Source organism: Bombina bombina, chromosome 3 (assembly GCF_027579735.1).
Source record: "Bombina bombina isolate aBomBom1 chromosome 3, aBomBom1.pri, whole genome shotgun sequence".
NCBI classification, from domain to species: domain Eukaryota; kingdom Metazoa; phylum Chordata; class Amphibia; order Anura; family Bombinatoridae; genus Bombina; species Bombina bombina.
This window is the reverse complement of record NC_069501.1, coordinates 34,633,014-34,659,068: the sequence shown is the minus strand read 5'-3', so window position 1 is coordinate 34,659,068 and position 26,055 is coordinate 34,633,014.

Sequence of the window (26,055 nt, the reverse complement as noted above, 5' to 3'; positions counted from 1 at the left end):
AATTTATTTTAACCAGGTACAATAGCTATTAAATAGTTATTAACTATTTAATAGCTTACCTAGCTAAAATAAAGAGAAATGTACCTGTGAAATAAATCCTAACCTAAGTTACAATTACACCTAACACTACACTATACTTTAATAAATTATTCCTATTTAAAAATAAATACTTACCTGTAAAATAAACCCTAAGATAGCTACAATGTAATTAATACTTATATTATAGCTATCTTAGGATTTATATTTATTTTACAGGTAACTTTGTATTTATTTTAGCTAGTTAGAATAGTTATTAAATAGTTATTAACTATTTAATAACTACCTAGCTAAAAGAAATACAAAATTACCTGTAAAATAAATCCTAACCTAAGTTACAATTAAACCTAATACTACACTATCATTAAATTAACTAAATAAACTACCTACAAATAACTACAATTAAATACAATTACATAAACTAACTAAAGTACAAAAAATAAAAAAAGCTAAGTTACAAAAAATAAAAAATTAAGTTACAAACATGTTAAAAATATTACAACAATTTTAAGCTACTTACACCTAATCTAAGCCCCCTAATAAAATAACAAACCCCCCCCCAAAATAAAAAAAATCCCTACCATATTCTAAATTAAATAAATTTCAAAGCTCTTTTACCTTACCAGCCCTTAAAAGGGCCATTTGTGGGGGCATGCCCCAAAAAGTTCAGCTCTTTTGCCTGTAAAAGAAAAATACAACCCCCCCAACAGTAAAACCCACCACCCACATACCCCTAATCTAACCCAAACCCCCCTTACAAAAACCTAACACTAATCCCCTGAAGATCATCCTACCTTGAGTCGTCTTCACTCAGCCGAGCCACCGATGGAACTGAAGAGGACATCCGGAGCGGAAGAAGTTAATCCTCCAAGCGGCGCTGAAGAAATCTTCCATCCGATGAAGTCATCATCCAGGCGGCGCTGAAGAGGTCTTCTATCCGGGCGAAGTCATCTTCCAAGCCGGGTCTTGAATCTTCCTTCCGCCGACGCGGAACCACCTTCTTCACCGACGGACTACGACGAATGACGGCTCCTTTAAGGGACGTCATCCAAGATGGCGTCCCCTCAATTCCGATTGGCTGATAGGATTCTATCAGCCAATCGGAATTAAGGTAGGAAAATCTGATTGGCTGATGGAATCAGCCAATCAGATTCAAGTTCAATCCAATTGGCTGATCCAATCAGCCAATCAGATTGAGCTCCCATTCTATTGGCTGATCGGAACAGCCAATAGAATGCGAGCTCAATCTGATTGGCTGATTCCATCAGCCAATCAGATTTTTCCAACCTTAATTCCGATTGGCTGATAGAATCCTATGACCTCGCCCGGATAGAAGACCTCTTCAGCGCCGCCTGGATGATGACTTCATCGGATGGAAGATTTCTTCAGCGCCGCTTGGAGGATTAACTTCTTCCGCTCCGGATGTCCTCTTCAGTTCCATCGGTGGCTCGGCTGAGTGAAGACGACTCAAGGTAGGATGATCTTCAGGGGATTAGTGTTAGGTTTTTGTAAGGGGGGTTTGGGTTAGATTAGGGGTATGTGGGTGGTGGGTTTTAATGTTGGGGGGGGTTGTATTTTTCTTTTACAGGCAAAAGAGCTGAACTTTTTGGGGCATGCCCCCACAAATGGCCCTTTTAAGGGCTGGTAAGGTAAAAGAGCTTTGAAATTTATTTAATTTAGAATAGGGTAGGGATTTTTTTTATTTTGGGGGGGGTTTGTTATTTTATTAGGGGGCTTAGATTAGGTGTAAGTAGCTTAAAATTGTTGTAATATTTTTAACATGTTTGTAACTTAATTTTTTATTTTTTGTAACTTAGCTTTTTTTATTTTTTGTACTTTAGTTAGTTTATGTAATTGTATTTAATTGTAGTTATTTGTAGGTAGTTTATTTAGTTAATTTAATGATAGTGTAGTATTAGGTTTAATTGTAACTTAGGTTAGGATTTATTTTACAGGTAATTTTGTATTTCTTTTAGCTAGGTAGTTATTAAATAGTTAATAACTATTTAATAACTATTCTAACTAGCTAAAATAAATACAAAGTTACCTGTAAAATAAATATAAATCCTAAGATAGCTATAATATAATTATTAATTACATTGTAGCTATCTTAGGGTTTATTTTACAGGTAAGTATTTATTTTTAAATAGGAATAATTTATTAAAGTATAGTGTAGTGTTAGGTGTAATTGTAACTTAGGTTAGGATTTATTTCACAGGTACATTTCTCTTTATTTTAGCTAGGTAAGCTATTAAATAGTTAATAACTATTTAATAGCTATTGTACCTGGTTAAAATAAATTGAAAGTTACCTGTAAAATAAATATAAATCCTAAGATAGCTAGAATATAATTATTATTTATATTGTAGCTATATTAGGGTTTATTTTTAAGGTAAGTATTTAGTTTTAAATAGGATTCATTTAGTTAATAAGAGTTAATTTATTTAGATTTATTTAATTAATATTTAAGTTAGGGGGGCGTTAGGGTTAGGGTTAGACTTAGGTTTAGGGGTTAATCATTTTATTACAGTGGCGGCGGCGTAGTGGGGGGCAGGATAGGGGTTAATAAATTTATTATAGGTGGCGACGGTGTAGAGGGGGAAGATTAGGGGTTAATAAATTTATTATAGGTGGCGACGGTGTAGGGGGGGCAGATTAGGGGTTAATAAATTTATTATAGGTGGCGACGGTGTAGGGGGGGCAGGATAGGGGTTAATAGGTTTAATATAGGTTGCGGCGGGTTCATGGAGCGGCGGTTTAGGGGTTAAACTATTTATTTAGTTGCGGAGAGGTGCGGGATCAGCAGGATAGGGGTTAATAATTTTATAATAGAGGGCGACGGTATAGGGGGGGCAGGATAGGGGTTACTAGGTATAATGTAGGTGGCAGCGGTGTCCGGGAGCGGCGGTTTAGGGGTTAATACATTTATAAGAGTTGCGGCAGGGTCTAGGAGCGGCGGTTTAGGGGTTAGTAACTTTATTTAGTTGCGGGGGGCTCCGGGGGCGCCGGTATAGGGGGTAGAACAGTGTAGTTTAGTGTGGGTGCTTAGTGACAGGCTAGCAATAAAGCTGGGAAAAAGCCGAAGGGCAGCGAGATCGGATGAGTGATAACTGTCACAGTCCGCTGCTCATCGCCCCGCGGCTTTTTGACAGCTTTATTTGATAACTTAGGCGAACGTATTCAAGGTCCGTGGCGGCGAAGGTAGGCGAGCTTAGGCGGACGTATTGGGCCGGCGAAGCCAGAAAAGTAGACGGCTTGATAACTACCCCCCATGATGAGATGTTTTTATCCTTTTATCACAGTATTGCGGCTGTGACATATAATGAGATGTTTTTATCCTTTTATCACAGTATTGTGGCTGTGGCATACGATGAGATGTTTTTATCCGTTTATCACAGTATTGCAGCTGTGACATACGATGAGATGTTTTTATCCTTTTATCACAGTATTGCGGCTGTGACATACGATGAGATGTTTTTATCCTTTTATCACAGTATTGCGGCTGTGACATATGATGAGATGTGTTTATCCTTTTATCACAGTATTGCGGCTGTGACATATGATGAGATGTTTTTATCCGTTTATCACAGTATTGCGGCTGTGACATACGATGAGATGTTTTTATCCTTTTATCACAGTATTTCGGCTGTGACATACGATGAGATGTTTTTATCCTTTTATCACAGTATTGCGGCTGTGACATATGATGAGATGTTTTTATTCGTTTATCACAGTATTGGGGCTGTGACATATGATGAGATGTTTTTATCTGTTTATCACCGTATTGCGGCTGTGACATACGATGAGATGTTTTTATCCTTTTATCACAGTATTGCGGCTGTGACATACGATGAGATGTTTTTATCCTTTTATCACAGTATTGCGGCTGTGACATACGATGAGATGTTTTTATCCTTTTATCACAGTATTGGGGCTGTGACATATGATGAGATGTTTTTATCCTTTTATCACAGTATTGGGGCTGTGACATACGATGAGATGTTTTTATCCTTTTATCACAGTATTGGGGCTGTGACATATGATGAGATGTTTTTATCCTTTTATCACAGTATTGGGGCTGTGACATATGATGAGATGTTTTTATCCGTTTATCACCGTATTGCGGCTGTGACATACGATGAGATGTTTTTATCCTTTTATCACAGTATTGGGGCTGTGACATATGATGAGATGTTTTTATCACAGTATTGCGGCTGTGACATATGATGAGATGTTTTTATCCTTTTATCACAGTATTGGGGCTGTGACATATGATGAGATGTTTTTATCCGTTTATCACCGTATTGCGGCTGTGACATACGATGAGATGTTTTTATCCTTTTATCACAGTATTGCGGCTGTGACATACGATGAGATGTTTTTATCTTTTTATCACAGTATTGCGGCTGTGACATATGATGAGATGTTTTTATCCTTTTATCACAGTATTGCGGCTGTGACATATGATGAGATGCTTTTATCCTTTTATCACAGTATTGCGGCTGTGACATATGATGAGATGTTTTTATCCGTTTATCACAGTATTGCGGCTGTGACATACGATGAGATGTTTTTATCCTTTATTCACAGTATTGCGGCTGTGACATATGATGAGATGTTTTTATCCTTTTATCACAGTATTGGGGCTGTGACATACGATGAGATGTTTTTATCACAGTATTGCGGCTGTGACATATGATGAGATGTTTTTATCACAGTATTGGGGCTGTGACATATGATGAGATGTTTTTATCACAGTATTGGGGCTGTGACATATGATGAGATGTTTTTATCCGTTTATCACCGTATTGCGGCTGTGACATACGATGAGATGTTTTTATCCTTTTATCACAGTATTGCGGCTGTGACATATGATGAGATGTTTTTATCCGTTTATCACAGTATTGGGGCTGTGACATATGATGAGATGTTTTTATCCGTTTATCACAGTATTGCGGCTGTGACATACGATGAGATGTTTTTATCCGTTTATCACAGTATTGCGGCTGTGACATATGATGAGATGTTTTTATCCTTTTATCACAGTATTGCGGCTGTGACATACGATGAGAAGTTTTTATCACAGTATTGCGGCTGTGACATACGATGAGATGTTTTTATCACAGTATTGCGGCTGTGACATACGATGAGATGTTTTTATCCTTTTATCACAGTATTGCGGCTGTGACATACGATGAGATGTTTTTATCACAGTATTGGGGCTGTGACATATGATGAGATGTTTTTATCTTTTTATCACCGTATTGCGGCTGTGACATACGATGAGATGTTTTTATCCTTTTATCACAGTATTGCGGCTGTGACATATGATGAGATGTTTTTATCCTTTTATCACAGTATTGCGGCTGTGACATACGATGAGATGTTTTTATCCTTTTATCACAGTATTGCGGCTGTGACATACGATGAGATGTTTTTATCCTTTTATCACAGTATTGCGGCAGTGACATACGATGAGATGTTTTTATCCGTTTATCACAGTATTGCGGCTGTGACATATGATGAGATTGTTCATCCTTTTATCACAGTATTGCGGCTGTGACATATGATGAGATGTTTTTATCCGTTTATCACAGTATTGCGGCTGTGACATACGATGAGATGTTTTTATCACAGTATTGGGGCTGTGACATATGATGAGATGTTTTTATCTGTTTATCACCGTATTGCGGCTGTGACATACGATGAGATGTTTTTATCCTTTTATCACAGTATTGCGGCTGTGACATATGATGAGATGTTTTTATCACAGTATTGCGGCTGTGACATACGATGAGATGTTTTTATCCGTTTATCACAGTATTGCGGCTGTGACATATGATGAGATGTTTTTATCCTTTTATCACAGTATTGCGGCTGTGACATACGATGAGAAGTTTTTATCACAGTATTGCGGCTGTGACATACGATGAGATGTTTTTATCACAGTATTGCGGCTGTGACATACGATGAGATGTTTTTATCCTTTTATCACAGTATTGCGGCTGTGACATACGATGAGATGTTTTTATCACAGTATTGGGGCTGTGACATATGATGAGATGTTTTTATCTTTTTATCACCGTATTGCGGCTGTGACATACGATGAGATGTTTTTATCCTTTTATCACAGTATTGCGGCTGTGACATATGATGAGATGTTTTTATCCTTTTATCACAGTATTGCGGCTGTGACATACGATGAGATGTTTTTATCCTTTTATCACAGTATTGCGGCTGTGACATACGATGAGATGTTTTTATCCTTTTATCACAGTATTGCGGCAGTGACATACGATGAGATGTTTTTATCCGTTTATCACAGTATTGCGGCTGTGACATATGATGAGATTGTTCATCCTTTTATCACAGTATTGCGGCTGTGACATATGATGAGATGTTTTTATCCGTTTATCACAGTATTGCGGCTGTGACATACGATGAGATGTTTTTATCACAGTATTGGGGCTGTGACATATGATGAGATGTTTTTATCTGTTTATCACCGTATTGCGGCTGTGACATACGATGAGATGTTTTTATCCTTTTATCACAGTATTGCGGCTGTGACATATGATGAGATGTTTTTATCCTTTTATCACAGTATTGCGGCTGTGACATACGATGAGATGTTTTTATCCTTTTATCACAGTATTGCGGCAGTGACATACGATGAGATGTTTTTATCCGTTTATCACAGTATTGCGGCTGTGACATACGTTGAGATGTTTTATCCGTTTATCACAGTATTGCGGCTGTGACATACGATGAGATGTTTTTATCCGTTTATCACAGTATTGGGGCTGTGACATATGATGAGATGTTTTTATCCGTTTATCACAGTATTGCGGCTGTGACATACGATGAGATGTTTTTATCCTTTTATCACAGTATTGCGGCTGTGACATACGATGAGATGTTTTTATCCTTGTGACATACGATGAGATGTTTTTATCCTTTTATCACAGTATTGCGGCTGTGACATATGATGAGATGTTTTTATCCTTTTATCACAGTATTGCGGCTGTGACATATGATGAGATGTTTTTATCCGTTTATCACAGTATTGCGGCTGTGACATATGATGAGATGTTTTTATCCGTTTATCACAGTATAGCGGCTGTGACATATGATGAGATGTTTTTATCCTTTTATCACAATATTGCGGCTGTGACATACGATGAGATGTTTTTATCCGTTTATCACAGTATTGCGGCTGTGACATATGATGAGATGCTTTTATCACAGTATTGCGGCAGTGACATATGATGAGATGTTTTTATCCGTTTATCACAGTATTGCGGCTGTGACATACGATGAGATGTTTTTATCCTTTTATCACAGTATTGCGGCTGTGACATACGATGAGATGTTTTTATCCTTTTATCACAGTATTGCGGCTGTGACATACGATGAGATGTTTTTATCTGTTTTTATCCGTTTATCACAGTATTGCGGCTGTGACATACGATGAGATGTTTTTATCCTTTTATCACAGTATTGCGGCTGTGACATATGATGAGATGTTTTTATCCTTTTATCACAGTATTGCGGCTGTGATATATGATGAGATGTTTTTATCCTTTTATCACAGTATTGCGGCTGTGACATATGATGAGATGTTTTTATCCGTTTATCACAGTATTGCGGCTGTGACATACGATGAGATGTTTTTATCCTTTTATCACAGTATTGCGGCTGTGACATATGATGAGATGTTTTTATCCGTTTATCACAGTATTGGGGCTGTGACATATGATGAGATGTTTTTATCCGTTTATCACAGTATTGGGGCTGTGACATATGATGAGATGTTTTTATCCGTTTATCACAGTATTGCGGCTGTGACATACGATGAGATGTTTTTATCCGTTTATCACAGTATTGGGGCTGTGACATACGATGAGATGTTTTTATCCTTTTATCACAGTATTGCGGCTGTGACATACGATGAGATGTTTTTATCCGTTTATCACAGTATTGGGGCTGTGACATACGATGAGATGTTTTTATCCGTTTATCACAGTATTGCGGCTGTGACATATGATGAGATGTTTTTATCCGTTTATCACAGTATTGGGGCTGTGACATGCGATGAGATGTTTTTATCCGTTTATCACAGTATTGGGGCTGTGACATACGATGAGATGTTTTTATCCTTTTATCACAGTATTGCCGCTGTGACATACGATGAGATGTTTTTATCCGTTTATCACAGTATTGGGGCTGTGACATACGATGAGATGTTTTTATCCTTTTATCACAGTATTGCCGCTGTGACATACGATGAGATGTTTTTATCCGTTTATCACAGTATTGGGGCTGTGACATACGATGAGATGTTTTTATCCGTTTATCACAGTATTGCGGCTGTGACATACGATGAGATGTTTTTATCCGTTTATCACAGTATTGCGGCTGTGACATACGATGAGATGTTTTTATCCTTTTATCACAGTATTGCGGCTGTGACATACGATGAGATGTTTTTATCCTTTTATCACAGTATTGCGGCTGTGACATACGATGATAAGTAAAACATTTAACAAATTAGCAGATTCCCCTTCACAAGATCTGAGGCCTTTAAGTCACGCGTCTCCTCCTGCATTGTCTTTAATCAGTCAAGGCGATGACGTGCTCCCTGCACCTCTCTCATGTGTGTGACTGGGATCAGTAACTGGATCCTGGCAAGGAGGGGGGAGAGCACAAAAAAGCAGATTCTACCTGGGGAGCTGAGAAAATGTTTCACTGCCAGACCCCTCTTATAATGGATCCATCCCATGGGAGTTGCCCTGAGGAAAACCTCCTAGAGCAGAAACTCCACATCCTAGTTATGGCTCCTTCCTGTTCCTTTATACTTAAAAGGATTAGATTAGATATTAGCATTATAGAGTAAAAATAACACCAAATAGTATGATGGCTTCCTGACAATGAACGGGTTAAGTTCTTCAGATCTCTCAGTGTAAAATCACAATATTCATTTTTTTTTTTTTTAAGTCAGGTGTGTAACAGAGGTGAGTGAGATTAACGAGGTTTGTATCAGCGGCGAGTGAGATTAGTAAGGTGAGTATCAGAGGTGAGTGAGATTAGTGAGGTGTGTATCACACGCGAGTGAGATTAGTGAGGTGTGCATCAGAGGCGAGTGAGATTAGTGAGTTGAGTATCAGAGGCGAGTGAGATTAGCGAGGTGTGTATCAGAGGCGAGTGAGATTAGTGAGGTGTGCATCAGAGGCGAGTGAGATTAGTGAGGTGAGTATCAGCGGCGAGTGAGATTAGTGAGGTGTGTATCAGCAGCGAGTGAGATTAGTGAGGTGTGCATCAGAGGCGAGTGAGATTAGTGAGGTGAGTATCAGAGGCGAGTGAGATTAGTGAGGTGTGTATCACACGCGAGTGAGATTAGTGAGGTGTGCATCAGAGGCGAGTGAGATTAGTGAGGTGAGTATCAGCGGCGAGTGAGATTAGTGAGGTGTGTATCAGCAGCGAGTGAGATTAGTGAGGTGTGCATCAGAGGCGAGTGAGATTAGTGAGGTGAGTATCAGAGGCGAGTGAGATTAGAGAGGTGTGTATCAGAGGCGAGTGAGATTAGTGAGGTTTGTATCACAGGCGAGAGAGATTATGAAAGTGTGTATCAGCGGCGAGTGAGATTAGTAAGGTGAGTATCAGAGGTGAGTGAGATTAGTGAGGTGTGTATCACACGCGAGTGAGATTAGTGAGGTGTGCATCAGAGGCGAGTGAGATTAGTGAGGTGAGTATCAGAGGCGAGTGAGATTAGCGAGGTGTGTATCAGAGGCGAGTGAGATTAGTGAGGTGTGCATCAGAGGCGAGTGAGATTAGTGAGGTGAGTATCAGCGGCGAGTGAGATTAGTGAGGTGTGTATCAGCAGCGAGTGAGATTAGTGAGGTGTGCATCAGAGGCGAGTGAGATTAGTGAGGTGAGTATCAGAGGCGAGTGAGATTAGCGAGGTGTGTATCAGAGGCGAGTGAGATTAGTGAGGTGTGCATCAGAGGCGAGTGAGATTAGTGAGGTGAGTATCAGCGGCGAGTGAGATTAGTGAGGTGTGCATCAGCGGCGAGTGAGATTAGTGAGGTGTGCATCAGAGGCGAGTGAGATTAGTGAGGTGAGTATCAGAGGCGAGTGAGATTAGCGAGGTGTGTATCAGAGGCGAGTGAGATTAGTGAGGTGTGCATCAGAGGCGAGTGAGATTAGTGAGGTGTGCATCAAAGGCGAGTGAAATTAGTGAGGTGTGCATCAGAGGCGAGTGAGATTAGTGAGGTGTGCATCAAAGGCGAGTGAATTAGTGAGCTGTGCATCAGAGGCCAGTGACCTTAGTGAGGTGTGTATCAGAGGCGTGTGAGATTAGTGAGGTGTGTATCACAGGCGAGTGAGATTAGTGAGGTGTGTATCAGAGGCCAGTGAAATTAGTGAGGTGAGTATCCGAGGCGAGTGAGATTAGTGAGGTGTGTATCAGCGGCGAGTGAGATTAGTGAGGTGTGCATCAGAGGCGAGTGAGATTAGTGAGGTGAGTATCAGAGGCGAGTGAGCTTAGTGAGGTGAGTATTAGAGGCGAGTGAGATTAGTGAGGTGTGTATCACAGGCGAGTGAGATTAGTGAGCTGTGCATCAGAGGCCCGTGACCTTAGTGAGGTGTGTATCAGAGGCGTGTGAGATTAGTGAGGTGTATATCACAGGCGAGTGAGATTAGTGAGGTGTGTATCAGAGGCCAGTGAAATTAGTGAGGTGAGTATCCGAGGCGAGTGAGATTAGTGAGGTGTGTATCAGCGGCGAGTGAGATTAGTGAGGTGTGCATCAGAGGCGAGTGAGATTAGTGAGGTGAGTATCAGAGGCGAGTGAGATTAGTGAGGTGTGTATCAGAGGCGAGTGAGATTAGTGAGGTGTGTATAAGAGGCAAGTGAGATTAGTGAGGTGTGCATCAAAGGCGAGTGAGATTAGTAAAGTGTGTATCACACGCGAGTGAGATTAGTGAGGTGTGCATCAGAGGCGAGTGAGATTAGTGAGGTGAGTATCAGAGGCAAGTGAGATTAGCGAGGTGTGTATCAGAGGCGAGTGAGATTAGTGAGGTGTGCATCAGAGGAGAGTGAGATTAGTGAGGTGAGTATCAGCGGCGAGTGAGATTAGTGAGGTGTGTATCAGCGGCGAGTGAGATTAGTGAGGTGTGTATCAGCGGCGAGTGAGATTAGTGAGGTGTGTATCAGCGGCGAGTGAGATTAGTGAGGTGTGCATCAGAGGCGAGTGAGATTAGTGAGGTGAGTATCAGTGGCGAGTGAGATTAGTGAGGTGTGTATCAGCGGCGAGTGAGATTAGTGAGGTGTGCATAAAAGGCAAGTGAGATTAGTGAGGTGTGCAAAAAGGCGAGTGAGATTAGTGAGGTGTGCATCAGAGGCGAGTGAGATTAGTGAGGTGAGTATCAGAGGCGAGTGAGTTTAGTGAGGTGAGTATTAGAGGCGAGTGAGATTAGTGAGGTGTGTATCACAGGCGAGTGAGATTAGTGAGGTGTGTATCAGAGGCCAGTGAAATTAATGAGGTCAGTATCAGAGGCGAGTGAGATTAGTGAGGTGTGTATCAGCGGCGAGTGAGATTAGTGAGGTGTGCATCAGAGGCGAGTGAGATTAGTGAGGTAAGTATCAGAGGCGAGTGAGATTAGTGAGGTGAGTATCAGAGGTGAGTGAGATTAGTGAGGTGAGTATCAGAGGCGAGTGAGCTTAGTGAGGTGAGTATTAGAGGTGAGTGAGATTAGTTAGGTGTGTATCACAGGCGAGTGAGATTAGTGAGCTGTGCATCAAAGGCCAGTGACCTTAGTGAGGTGTGTATCAGAGGCGTGTGAGATTAGTGAGGTGTGTATCACAGGCGAGTGAGATTAGTGAGGTGTGTATCAGAGGCCAGTGAAATTAGTGAGGTGAGTATCCGAGGCGAGTGAGATTAGTGAGGTGTGTATCAGCGGCGAGTGAGATTAGTGAGGTGTGCATCAGAGGCGAGTGAGATTAGTGAGGTGAGTATCAGAGGCGAGTGAGATTAGTGAGGTGTGTATCAGAGGCGAGTGAGATTAGTGAGGTGTGTATAAGAGGCAAGTGAGATTAGTGAGGTGTGCATCAAAGGCGAGTGAGATTAGTAAAGTGTGTATCACACGCGAGTGAGATTAGTGAGGTGTGCATCAGAGGCGAGTGAGATTAGTGAGGTGAGTATCAGAGGCAAGTGAGATTAGTGAGGTGTGTATCAGAGGCGAGTGAGATTAATGAGGTGTGCATCAGAGGCGAGTGAGATTAGTGAGGTGAGTATCAGCGGCGAGTGAGATTAGCGAGGTGTGTATCAGAGGCGAGTGAGATTAGTGAGGTGTGCATCAGAGGCGAGTGAGATTAGTGAGGTGAGTATCAGCGGCGAGTGAGAATAGTGAGGTGTGCATCAGAGGCGAGTGAGATTAGTGAGGTGAGTATCAGAGGCAAGTGAGATTAGTGAGGTGAGTATCAGCGGCGAGTGAGATTAGTGAGGTGTGCATCAGAGGCGAGTGAGATTAGTGAGGTGAGTATCAGAGGCAAGTGAGATTAGCGAGGTGTGTATCAGAGGCGAGTGAGATTAGTGAGGTGTGCATCAGAGGCGAGTGAGATTAGTGAGGTGAGTATCAGCGGCGAGTGAGATTAGTGAGGTGTGTATCAGCGGCGAGTGAGATTAGTGAGGTGTGCATCAGAGGCGAGTGAGATTAGTGAGGTGAGTATCAGAGGCGAGTGAGATTAGCGAGGTGTGTATCAGAGGCGAGTGAGATTAGTGAGGTGTGCATCAGAGGCGAGTGAGATTAGTGAGGTGAGTATCAGTGGCGAGTGAGATTAGTGAGGTGTGTATCAGCGGCGAGTGAGATTAGTGAGGTGTGCATAAAAGGCAAGTGAGATTAGTGAGGTGTGCAAAAAGGCGAGTGAGATTAGTGAGGTGTGCATCAGAGGCGAGTGAGATTAGTGAGGTGAGTATCAGAGGCGAGTGAGTTTAGTGAGGTGAGTATTAGAGGCGAGTGAGATTAGTGAGGTGTGTATCACAGGCGAGTGAGATTAGTGAGGTGTGTATCAGAGGCCAGTGAAATTAATGAGGTCAGTATCAGAGGCGAGTGAGATTAGTGAGGTGTGTATCAGCGGCGAGTGAGATTAGTGAGGTGTGCATCAGAGGCGAGTGAGATTAGTGAGGTGAGTATCAGAGGCGAGTGAGATTAGTGAGGTGAGTATCAGAGGTGAGTGAGATTAGTGAGGTGAGTATCAGAGGCGAGTGAGCTTAGTGAGGTGAGTATTAGAGGTGAGTGAGATTAGTTAGGTGTGTATCACAGGCGAGTGAGATTAGTGAGCTGTGCATCAGAGGCCAGTGACCTTAGTGAGGTGTGTATCAGAGGCGTGTGAGATTAGTGAGGTGTGTATCACAGGCGAGTGAGATTAGTGAGGTGTGTATCAGAGGCCAGTGAAATTAGTGAGGTGAGTATCCGAGGCGAGTGAGATTAGTGAGGTGTGTATCAGCGGCGAGTGAGATTAGTGAGGTGTGCATCAGAGGCGAGTGAGATTAGTGAGGTGAGTATCAGAGGCGAGTGAGATTAGTGAGGTGTGTATCAGGGGCGAGTGAGATTAGTGAGGTGTGTATAAGAGGCAAGTGAGATTAGTGAGGTGTGCATCAAAGGCGAGTGAGATTAGTAAAGTGTGTATCACACGCGAGTGAGATTAGTGAGGTGTGCATCAGAGGCGAGTGAGATTAGTGAGGTGAGTATCAGAGGCAAGTGAGATTAGTGAGGTGTGTATCAGAGGCGAGTGAGATTAATGAGGTGTGCATCAGAGGCGAGTGAGATTAGTGAGGTGAGTATCAGCGGCGAGTGAGATTAGCGAGGTGTGTATCAGAGGCGAGTGAGATTAGTGAGGTGTGCATCAGAGGCGAGTGAGATTAGTGAGGTGAGTATCAGCGGCGAGTGAGATTAGTGAGGTGTGCATCAGAGGCGAGTGAGATTAGTGAGGTGAGTATCAGAGGCAAGTGAGATTAGTGAGGTGAGTATCAGCGGCGAGTGAGATTAGTGAGGTGTGCATCAGAGGCGAGTGAGATTAGTGAGGTGAGTATCAGAGGCAAGTGAGATTAGCGAGGTGTGTATCAGAGGCGAGTGAGATTAGTGAGGTGTGCATCAGAGGCGAGTGAGATTAGTGAGGTGAGTATCAGCGGCGAGTGAGATTAGTGAGGTGTGTATCAGCGGCGAGTGAGATTAGTGAGGTGTGCATCAGAGGCGAGTGAGATTAGTGAGGTGAGTATCAGAGGCGAGTGAGATTAGCGAGGTGTGTATCAGAGGCGAGTGAGATTAGTGAGGTGTGCATCAGAGGCGAGTGAGATTAGTGAGGTGAGTATCAGTGGCGAGTGAGATTAGTGAGGTGTGTATCAGCGGCGAGTGAGATTAGTGAGGTGTGCATAAGAGGCAAGTGAGATTAGTGAGGTGTGCAAAAAGGCGAGTGAGATTAGTGAGGTGTGCATCAGAGGCGAGTGAGATTAGTGAGGTGAGTATCAGAGGCGTGTGAGTTTAGTGAGGTGAGTATTAGAGGCGAGTGAGATTAGTGAGGTGTGTATCACAGGCGAGTGAGATTAGTGAGGTGTGTATCAGAGGCCAGTGAAATTAATGAGGTCAGTATCAGAGGCAAGTGAGATTAGTGAGGTGTGTATCAGCGGCAAGTGAGATTAGTGAGGTGTGCATCAGAGGCGAGTGAGATTAGTGAGGTGAGTATCAGAGGCGAGTGAGATTAGTGAGGTGAGTATCAGAGGTGAGTGAGATTAGTGAGGTGAGTATCAGAGGCGAGTGAGCTTAGTGAGGTGAGTATTAGAGGTGAGTGAGATTAGTTAGGTGTGTATCACAGGCGAGTGAGATTAGTGAGCTGTGCATCAGAGGCCAGTGACCTTAGTGAGGTGTGTATCAGAGGTGAGTGAGATTAGTGAGGTGTGTATCACAGGCGAGTGAGATTAGTGAGGTGTGTATCAGAGGCCAGTGAAATTAGTGAGGTGAGTATCCGAGGCGAGTGAGATTAGTGAGGTGTGTATCAGCGGCGAGTGAGATTAGTGAGGTGTGCATCAGAGGCGAGTGAGATTAGTGAGGTGAGTATCAGAGGCGAGTGAGATTAGTGAGGTGTGTATCAGAGGCGAGTGAGATTAGTGAGGTGTGTATAAGAGGCAAGTGAGATTAGTGAGGTGTGCATCAAAGGCGAGTGAGATTAGTAAAGTGTGTATCACACGCGAGTGAGATTAGTGAGGTGTGCATCAGAGGCGAGTGAGATTAGTGAGGTGAGTATCAGAGGCAAGTGAGATTAGTGAGGTGTGTATCAGAGGCGAGTGAGATTAGTGAGGTGAGTATCAGCGGCGAGTGAGATTAGCGAGGTGTGTATCAGAGGCGAGTGAGATTAGTGAGGTGTGCATCAGAGGCGAGTGAGATTAGTGAGGTGAGTATCAGCGGCGAGTGAGATTAGTGAGGTGTGTATCAGCGGCGAGTGAGATTAGTGAGGTGTGCATAAGAGGCAAGTGAGATTAGTGAGGTGTGGAAAAAGGTGAGTGAGATTAGTGAGGTGTGCATCAGAGGCGAGTGAGATTAGTGAGGTGAGTATCAGAGGCGAGTGAGTTTAGTGAGGTGAGTATTAGAGGCGAGTGAGATTAGTGAGGTGTGTATCACAGGCGAGTGAGATTAGTGAGGTGTGTATCAGAGGCCAGTGAAATTAATGAGGTGAGTATCAGAGGCGAGTGAGATTAGTGAGGTGTATCAACGGCGAGTGAGATTAGTGAGGTGTGCATCAGAGGCGAGTGAGATTAGTGAGGTGAGTATCAGAGGCGAGTGAGATTAGTGAGGTGAGTATCAGAGGCGAGTGAGATTAGCGAGGTGTGTATCAGAGGCGAGTGAGATTAGTGAGGTGTGCATCAAAGGCGAGTGAGATTAGTGAGGTGTGCATCAGAGGCGAGTGAGATTAGTTAGGTGAGTATCAGAGGCGAGTGAGTTTAGTGAGGTGAGTATTAGAGACAAGTGAGATTAGTGAGGTGTGTATCACAGGCGAGTGAGATTAGTAAACTGTGCATCAGAGGCCAGTGACCTTAGTGAGGTGTGTATCAGAGGCCAGTGACCTTAGTGAGGTGTGTATCAGAGGCGAGTGAGATTAGTGAGATGTGTATCAGAGGCGAGTGAGATTAGTGAGGTGTGTTTCAGAGGCGAGTGAGGTAGTCTTCAGCTATTACTAAGGTAATATCTGAAGACTACCTGTAGCTTGATGGTAAAGCTTCAATACTATAAATAAGAAGACCCAAGTGTAATACCCACTTTATCTGTTCTAATTAAACAGATGTGGGTCAGACATAAAATAAAAGCAAGCAAGTGGTGCTTAGTGGGAAAAGCTGCATGGAAGTCAAAGATAAGAATGAGGGCTTGTAAAGTCCTTGCAGGTACCCAGGAACATTTGGTATCAGTATAGTCACTCCAGTGGGCAAGGTATTTTATACCATGACCCTGCCTCTTAGAATCAAGGATTTTAGACACTTTATACTCATGTTGTCCGTAAATTAGAAGAGGAGGGTATGGCTGATGGGCCCTGGAGTAGTGGTGGAAGGCAAACCATGGCGTTCCAAGGTATTTTGAGTGATGGTGATATAGGGATAACCTGAAAGAACCCTATCATGTGTCCAAAAATTGAAGTCTTCTTACCTCAAGGTTTATGATTCTGTGCTCCTTGTAACTGTTATAGAAGAGTGGTGGGATCTACGCCAAAATTTTGTGTGGAGGAATTATATTCTGATCACTGGGGTGATCTAGATAAGAGAATACAAACTTGTTGTGTCTCGGAATATATGACAGATACAATTGAAACAGGAAAAGAAAAGGGCCCGCTGGGCCTGACGTGAAATCAGATGCCTGTCTGTCTGAAGATACAAGAAGTTCTTGTTCTCGGTTAGTGCCATGGAGTACTTTCTAGAAGATGTCTCCACTCATTCTCAGATGCCTACTGCCTTTGAAAGGAGTAAATTCTTGGAAAATGCCACTGGGTGAATTTTGCATGATAAATATTACCTTTGAGATTGCATAGCACCAGACCCCACTTAAGAAGTGTCAACTTCAACTATATACTGAAGGTCTGGGTTAGGATGCTGAGGTACTGGGGCCATGTTAAACATTTTCTTTAGTTGCTGGAAGGCTGACACAGATTTAGAGGTCCATGTTTTAAGGTTCACCCCTTCTTGGTCATAGCAGTAAGTGGCAAGGCTATAGTGGCAAGCGCCAGTAATAGCTGGCAAACCCCAGACAACTTTGGAGCCCTCTCAGGGTATTCAGCTGGGGCCATTTTAGGACAGCAGCAAGGTTTTGTTGGTCCATTTGAAAACCATCAGAACTTATAATGTACTCGAGGAAATGTATATGACTGATGAAAAGTACATTTTTTATTCCTGGCATAGAGGTGGTTTTATCGTAAGCGATATAGTACTTGCTTCATGTATGTATTCCTGGTAGGTCTTTGAAATGCTCATCATGATAAATTATGACAAACTTGTTTCTGAAATCATGGAATACCTCATCCATGAAATGTTGGAAAACAGTGGGAGCATTCCATGCCGAATGTTGAATGCTGTCTTCCACCTGTCATCCTCCTTTTTTTTGATGAGGTTAAAAGCTCCCTATTGATCCAACTTAGTGAATGTAGTAGCTCCTTTAAGCTCCTTGTTCAAACAACTCAAAAATAAGAGGCAAAGGATAAGAATCTTTTACTGTAATCCGGTTTAACCTTTAGTAGTCAATGCATGGATGGAGACCTCCATCCATCTTTTCGACAAAGTAAAAGCCTGCCTCTGCTGGAGAAGAAGAGAGGCGGATAAAACCTCTCTTTATGTTGTCCTGTTTATACTCCTCCAAAACCTGCTCAGGCTGTGATAGCAGATACGTCTTCCCTATACTAAGTGGTGCCTCGGGAAATAGGTTGATTGGACAGTCATAAGCATGGTGTAGGGGGTAGGACTTCAGGATTTTTCTTGCAAAGTCCATCTGCAAATTTTTGGTATTCTAGTGGCAAAGTAGGAGGTATCTCCAAAGAAAGCAAAAGACTGGATTGCACCCTAATAGGACAATGTATACAGTTCAGCTGACAAGAAGATGCCCAGGATGTTAATTTTCCAGTAACCCAGTCAAAAGATGCATTGTGTTGTTGCAACCAGGGATACCCAAGTATGACAGGGATAAATGGAGTATTAATAAGTGATACAACAATATATTCTACATGGAGTGCATCAATATGAAGGGTTAAACAATTCCTCTGATAGAAACCTCGGATAAGTAACACCCAGTGATATTGGCTTGGAGATAAAAAGAATGTTGTGCTTCTTAACACAGGTGTATTCTAGGAATATGACAGTGGCTTCGGAAACAAAAAAGCTTTACAGTATACAGAGTGTCACTTGGAGGAATGGCTTGCAAGGTCTAACCTGGCAGATTAGACCCTCCCTTTTAATGGTCTTGCTGTATGCCCAAAAGAGAGCATTCAGCTGCTGGGATCCTACCTGGTTTGTCAAAGACTGTATGGAAGACAGAAACTTCTCTGTATCCTTCAGTACATTGCATTCAAGACAAGGAAAGACCAATGCCAATGCTTTTTCTTTCAAAAATAAATTACAAAAGTTCATATTAGCTGTGCAAAATGTCACAGGGTTATTGCAGCAATGTAGAAATTATATATTTAAAAAGCCCCTACAGTTTTCAATCTCACCCCCAAATTTTTCAGACAAAGGGAGCTTGGGTGGCACAGAAATAGTAGCGTGGATTGCTATGGAAACCGGTGTCTGGAATGGTGTAGGTTAGACCTGCAGCAAGGATTTCACTATAATTGTGAGCTTGTCAAGCTTTACATCCAGGGAAGAAAGATGTTGTTCGTGGGCACCAATCAGCTGTCCCTGATTCAGCGTTGCTGTGCTATCAGACCTCCAGATGTTAGAGCGCCTGAGGCTTTTGCTCAAGCGATAACTTTTTACTCTCAACTTGTAATATGAGTGCAGGAATTGGAGCGCTAGTAATTTAAAATGAGCACTTGCACTAAGCACATTTGGAATAGAGGTGAGCCTGGGTGTTCAACCTTGTAGCTCATAGGTGGAATCTGGGTCTGATTGGTGGTCCACAAGCATCACTGGGTATTTATGTTATGGACTATAGGAGAGTGCCACCTGGTGTTCTTATACCTATTAGTATACCAAGCAAATCACGTTTGCATATATATGTTGCAACAATGTTTCAGCTGCTATCTTAAACAAAAATGGTTACAATAGATGTACTGTCAGACAGCCCTAAGCAAAAACACTTACACCTAGATTACAAGTTGTGCTCTAAACCGGGGGCGTAAATAACACAAAAAAAATAGCGTTATCGCACTTTCCATAGCGCTGCCATTACAAGTTACTCAAAAACCTCCTTGTGCTGTGCGTTATGGTGCGATAAGCTCCATACCGCACAAACGCCAAGGGCTGAGTTTACGTGCACGCTTTCCCCCATAGACATCAATGGGGTGAAAGTGAAAAAGCTAACACCTGCAATTGGGGAATGGAGACCGCCGTAACACAACCCCATTGATGTCTATGGGGAAAACAAAGTTACATTTAAACCTAACACCCTAACATAAACCCCTAGTCTAGACACCCCTAATCCGCTGCCCCCCGACATCACTGACACTAAATAAAATGATTAACACCTAAACCGCCAGCCCCCCCACATCGGTTCTAATAAACTAAACCTATTAATCCCTAAACTGCCGGCCCCCCACATCAGTACTAATAAATGAATGCTATTAACCCCTAAACCGCTGGCACCCCACATCGGTACTAATAAACTAAACCTATTAATCCCTAAACTGCCGGCCCCCCACATCAGTACTAATAAATGAAAGCTATTAACCCCTAAACCGCTGGCACCCCACATCGGTACTAATAAACTAAACCTATTACCCCTTAAACCGCCGGCCCTCCACATCGCAACACACTAAATTAAACTATTAACCCCTAAACCTAACACCCCCCTAATTTTAAATTAAACTTACAATATAACTATCTTTAAATAAATAAAAACTTACCTGTGAAATAAAAAAAAACTAAGGTCTAGATTTGGAGTTTTGCGTTAGAAGGGGTGCGTTAGCTACGCGTGCTTTTTTTTGGCCGCACCTTTTAAATACCGCTGGTATTTAGAGTTCACAGAATGGCTGCGTTAGGCTCCAAAAAAGGAGCGTATAGCATATTTACCGCCATTGCAACTCTCAATACCAGCGGTGCTTACGGACGCGGCCAGCTTCAAAAACGTGCTGGTGCACGATTCCCCCATAGGAAACAATGGGGCAGTTTGAGCTGAAAAAAAACCTAACACCTGCAAAAAAGCAGCGTTCAGCTCCTAACGCAGCCCCATTGTTTCCTATGGGGAAACACTTCCTAAGTCTGCACCTAACATCCTAACATGTACCCTGAGTCTAAACACCCCTAACCTTACACTTATTAACCCCTAATCTGCCGCCCCCGCTATTGCTGACCCCTGCATATTTTTTTAACCCCTAATCTGCCGCTCCGTACACCGCCGCAACCTACATTATAGCTATGTACCCCTAATCTGATGCCCCTAACACAGCCGACCCCTATATTATATTTATTAACCCCTAATCTGCCCCCCTCAACGTCGCCGACACCTACCTACAATAATTAACCCCTAATCTGCCGACCGGACCTCACCGCTACTATAATAAAGTTATTAACCCCTAATCCGCCTCACTCCCGCCTCAATAACCCTATAATAAATAGTATTAACCCCAAATCTGCCCTCCCTAACCTCACTGACACCTAACTTCAAGTATTAACCCCTAATCTGCCGACCGGACCTCACCGCTACTCTAATAAATGTATTAACCCCTAAAGCTAAGTCTAACCCTAACACTAACACCCCCCTAAGTTAAATATAATTTAAATCTAACGAAATAAATTAACTCTTATTAAATAAATTATTACTATTTAAAGCTAAATACTTACCTGTAAAATAAACCCTAATATAGCTACAATATAACGAATATATATATTGTAGTTATTTTAGGATTAATATTTATTTTACAGGCAACTTTGTATTTATTTTAACCAGGTACAATAGCTATTAAATAGTTAATAACTATTTAATAGCTACCTAGTTAAAATAATTACAAAATTACCTGGAAAATAAATCCTAACCTAAGTTACAATTAAACCTAACACTACACTATCAATAAATTACTTAAATAAAATACCTACAATTATCTACAATTAAACCTAACACTACACTATCAATAAATTACTTAAATAAAATACCTACAATTATCTACAATTAAACCTAACACTACACTATCAATAAATTAATTAAAGGACCTGTAAACACAGCAGATTTGCATAATCAACAAATGCAAGATAACAAGACAATACAATAGCATTTACTCTGAATTTCAAATGAGTAGTAGATTCTTTTCTAACACATTTTAAAGTTATATATATTTCCACTCCCCCTGTACCATGTGATAGCAATCAGCCAATCACAAATGCATATACGTATAGTCTGAGTTCTTGCACATGCTCAGTAGGAGCTGGTGACTCAAAAAAAGTGTAAATATAAAAGACTGTGCACATTTTTTTAAATGGAAGTAAATTGGAAAGTTGTTTAAAATTACATGCTCTATCTGAATCATGAAAATTTAATAAAGCCTGAGTGTCCCTTTAAATACAATACCTACAAATAAATACAATTAAATAAACTAACTAAAGTACAAAAAATAAAAAAGAACTAAGTTACAAAAAATAAAAAAATATTTACAAACATTAGAAAAATATTACAACAATTTTAAACTAATTACACCTACTCTAAGCCCCCTAATAAAATAACAAAGCCCCCCAAAATAAAAAAATGCTCTACCCTATTCTAAAATTAAAATAGAAAAGCTCTTTTACCTTACCAGCCCTTAAAAGGGCCATTTGCGGGGCATGCCCCAAAGAATTCAGCTCTTTTGCCTGGAAAAAAACCCATACAATACCCCTCCCCCAACATTACAACCCACCACCCACATACCCCTAATCTATCCCAAACCCCCCTTAAATAAACCTAACACTAAGCCCCTGAAGATCTTCCTACCTTATCTTCACCACACCAGGTATCACACCGATCCGCCCTGGCTCCGATGTCTTGATCCAAGCCCAAGCGGGGGGCTGAAGACATCCATCCTCCGACTGAAGTCTTGATCCAAGCGGGCAGAAGAGGACATCCGGACCGGCAAACATCTTCATCCAGGCGGCATCTTCTATGTTCTTCCATCCGATGACGATCGGCTGATCTTCAAGACCTCCAGCAAGGATCCATCCTCTTCTTCCGACGACTAGACGATGAATGAAGGTTCCTTTAAGGGACGTCATCCAAGATGGCGTCCCTCAAATTCCAATTGGCTGATAGGATTCTATCAGCCAATCGGAATTAAGGTAGGAAAATTCTGATCAGCCAATCAGATTGAGCTCACATTCTATTGGCTGATCGGAACAGCCAATAGAATGCAAGCTCAATCTGATTGGCTGATTGGATCAGCCAATCGTATTGAACTTGAAACTGATTGGCTGATTCCAAGATGACATGGCCCGGATGGAAGACTTCTTCAGTTCCGCTTGGAGGATCACTTCATCGGATGGAAGACTTCTTCAGTGCCCCTTGGAGGATCACTTCTGCCGCTCCGGATCTCCTCTTCAGTTCCATCGGTGGCTCGGCTGAGTGAAGACGACTCAAGGTAGGATGATCTTCAGGGGGGTAGTGTTAGGTTTTTTTAAGGGGGGTTTGGGTTAGATTAGGGGTATGTGGGTGGTGGGTTTTAATGTTGGGGGGGTTGTATTTTTCTTTTACATGCAAAAGAGCAGTTTTCTTTGGGACATGCCCCGCAAAAAGCCCTTTTGAGCGCTGGTAAGGTAAAAGAGCTTTGAATTTTTTTAATTTAGAATAGGGTAGGGCATTTTTTTTATTTTGGGGGGCTTTGTTATTTTATTAGGGGGCTTAGAGTAAGTGTAATTAGTTTAAAATTGTTGTAATACTTTTCTATTGTTTGTAAATATTTTTTTATTTTTTGTAACTTAGTTCTTTTTTATTTTTTGTACTTTAGTTAGTTTATTTCATTGTATTTATTTGTAGGTATTGTATTTAATTAATTTATTGATAGTGTAGTGTTAGGTTTAATTGTAACTTAGGTTAGGATTTATTTTACAGGTAATTTTGTAATTATTTTAACTAGGTAGCTATTAAATAGTTATTAACTATTTAATAGCTATTGTACCTGTTTAAAATAAATACAAAGTTGCCTGTAAAATAAATATTAATCCTAAAATAGCCACAATATAATTATAATTTATATTGTAGCTATATTAGGGTTTATTTTACAGGTAAGTATTTAGCTTTAAATAGGAATAATTTATTTAATAAGAGTTAATTTATTTCGTTAGATTTAAATTATATTTAACTTAGGGGGGTGTTAGTGTTAGGGTTAGACTTAGCTTTAGGGGTTAATACATTTATTATAGTAGCGGTGAGGTCCGGTCGGCAGATTAGGGGTTAATAATTGAAGTTAGGTGTCGGCGATGTTAGGGAGGACAGTTTAGGGGTTAATACTATTTATTATAGGGTTATTGAGGCGGGAGTGAGGCGGATTAGGGGTTAATACCTTTATTATAGTAGCGGTGAGGTCCGGTCGGCAGATTAGGGGTTAATAATTGAAGTTAGGTGTCGGCGATGTTAGGGAGGACAGATTAGGGGTTAATACTATTTATTATAGGGTTATTGATGCGGGAGTGAGGCGGATTAGGGGTTAATAACTTTATTATAGTAGCGGTGAGGTCCGGTCGGCAGATTAGGGGTTAATAATTGAAGTTAGGTGTCGGCGACGTTGTGCGGTCGACAGATTAGGGGTTAAAAAAAATTAATCGAGTGGTGGCGATGTGGGGGGACCTCGGTTTAGGGGTGCATAGGTAGTTTATAGGTGTTAGTGTACTTTAGAGCACAGTAGTTAAGAGCTTTATGAACCGGCGTTAGCCCAGAAAGCTCCTAACTCCTGGCTTTTTTCTGCGGCTGGAGTCTTGTTGTTAGATTTCTAACGCTCACTTCAGCCAAGACTCTAAATACCGGCGTTAGAAAGATCCCATTGAAAAGATAGGATACGCAAATGGCGTAGGGGGATCTGCGTATGGAAAAGTCGCAGCTGCAAAGTGAGCGTTAGACCCTTTCCTGACTGACTCCAAATACCAGCGGGCGGTAAAAACCAGCAGAACTCTAAATCTAGGCGTAAGTTTAAACTATAAATTAAACTAAACATTACAAAAAATAATAAACACTTTATGAAAAATAAAAAAAATCTAAGATTACAAAAAATAATAAACAAAATTATCCAAAATAATAAAAATTACACCTAATCTAATAGCCCTATAAAAATATAAAAGCCCCCCCAAAATAAAAACCTAACAATAAACTACCAATAGCCCTTAAAAGGGCCTTTTGTAGTGAATTGCCCTAAGTTAAACAGCTCTTTTACCTACAAAAAAATGACAAAGTCCCCCCAACAGTAAAACCCCCCACCTAACTAACCCCCAAAATAAAAAACTTGTCTAAAAAAAAACCTAAGCTACCCATTGCCCCTAAAGGGGCATTTGTATGGCCATTGCCCGTAAAAGGGCATTCAGCTCTTTTACTGCCCATCCCTAATCTAAAAAATAATCACCACAAAAAAAACAAAAAAATAACACTAAACGCAGAAAAACTAAATTAATTGTACAATCATAGCAAAATAAGATCAAATCAATTAGCCAATAGCACAGTAATGGCAAACTTTGGCACTCCAGATGTTTCTGAACTACAGTTCCCATGATGCTTAGGCACTCTGAAGACCAGTCGAGCATGGCAAATGTAGTATTGAAACAAGGTTCCGCCATCACTGCTATAGCACCTAAACATGAGTGCTTGGGGAAGCATGATTTAGGGGAGCAACACATTTTGATGTGTGGGTCTATGGCAGGATGGCTTCCCCCACCTATGCTTCCAAATGTTTATTAATTTTATTATAAATCAATGATCTCTGATTGTCTAATGGGGGTGACCTCTTCATATGAAACTAATTTGATCTAATGTTTTTAGGTTACAGATTTTCCAGTGCCTAAGGCAGCACAAAAACTAAATACCTCACTGTTACAGTGCACATAAGCGACAAATACTAATTCCTAATGGAGCCGTAAAGTACTATTTATAACATCATCTGAGTCCTGCGCATTACCACTAAACTACCCATTTCTTTTACACACGGTTTAGCTTGGTATAACGTTTTGTACTTGAAAAAATGAGCAGAGAAAGTGAAAATACTTTTGTTCTAATATTTAAAGCTATACGGCTAGATTACGAGTTTTGCGGTAAGAGCTGCTCGGTGCTAACTTGCAAGTTATTTGCACCTCTCACCTCCCTACAGCGCTGCTATTACAGGCAAGAAGTGAGCGTTGAGCAAAATTGAGTTCCATACCGCACTCCAATACCAGTGCTACGGTGAGCTGGTTTTACGTGCTTGTGCACGATTTCCCCATAGATATCAATGGGGAGAGCCGGCTGAAAAAAAGCCTAACACCTGCAATAAAGGAGCGTAAAGCTCCGTAACGCAGCCCCATTGATTCCTTTGGGGAAACAAAAGTTATGTTTACTCCTAACACCCTAACATAAACCCCGAGTCTAAACACCCCTAATCTGCTACCCCGACATCGCTGACACCTACATTACACTTATTAACCCATAATCTGCCGCTCCCGACACCGCCGCCACCTACCTACACTTATTAACCCCTAATCTGCCGCCCTAAATGTCGCCACCACCTACATTAAAAAGTTATTAACCCCTAATCTGCCGCCACCGCCACCGCCGGCACCTACATTATACTTATTAACCCCTAATCTGCCACCCCCGACATCGCTGCCACCTACAGTACACTTATTAACCCCTAATCTG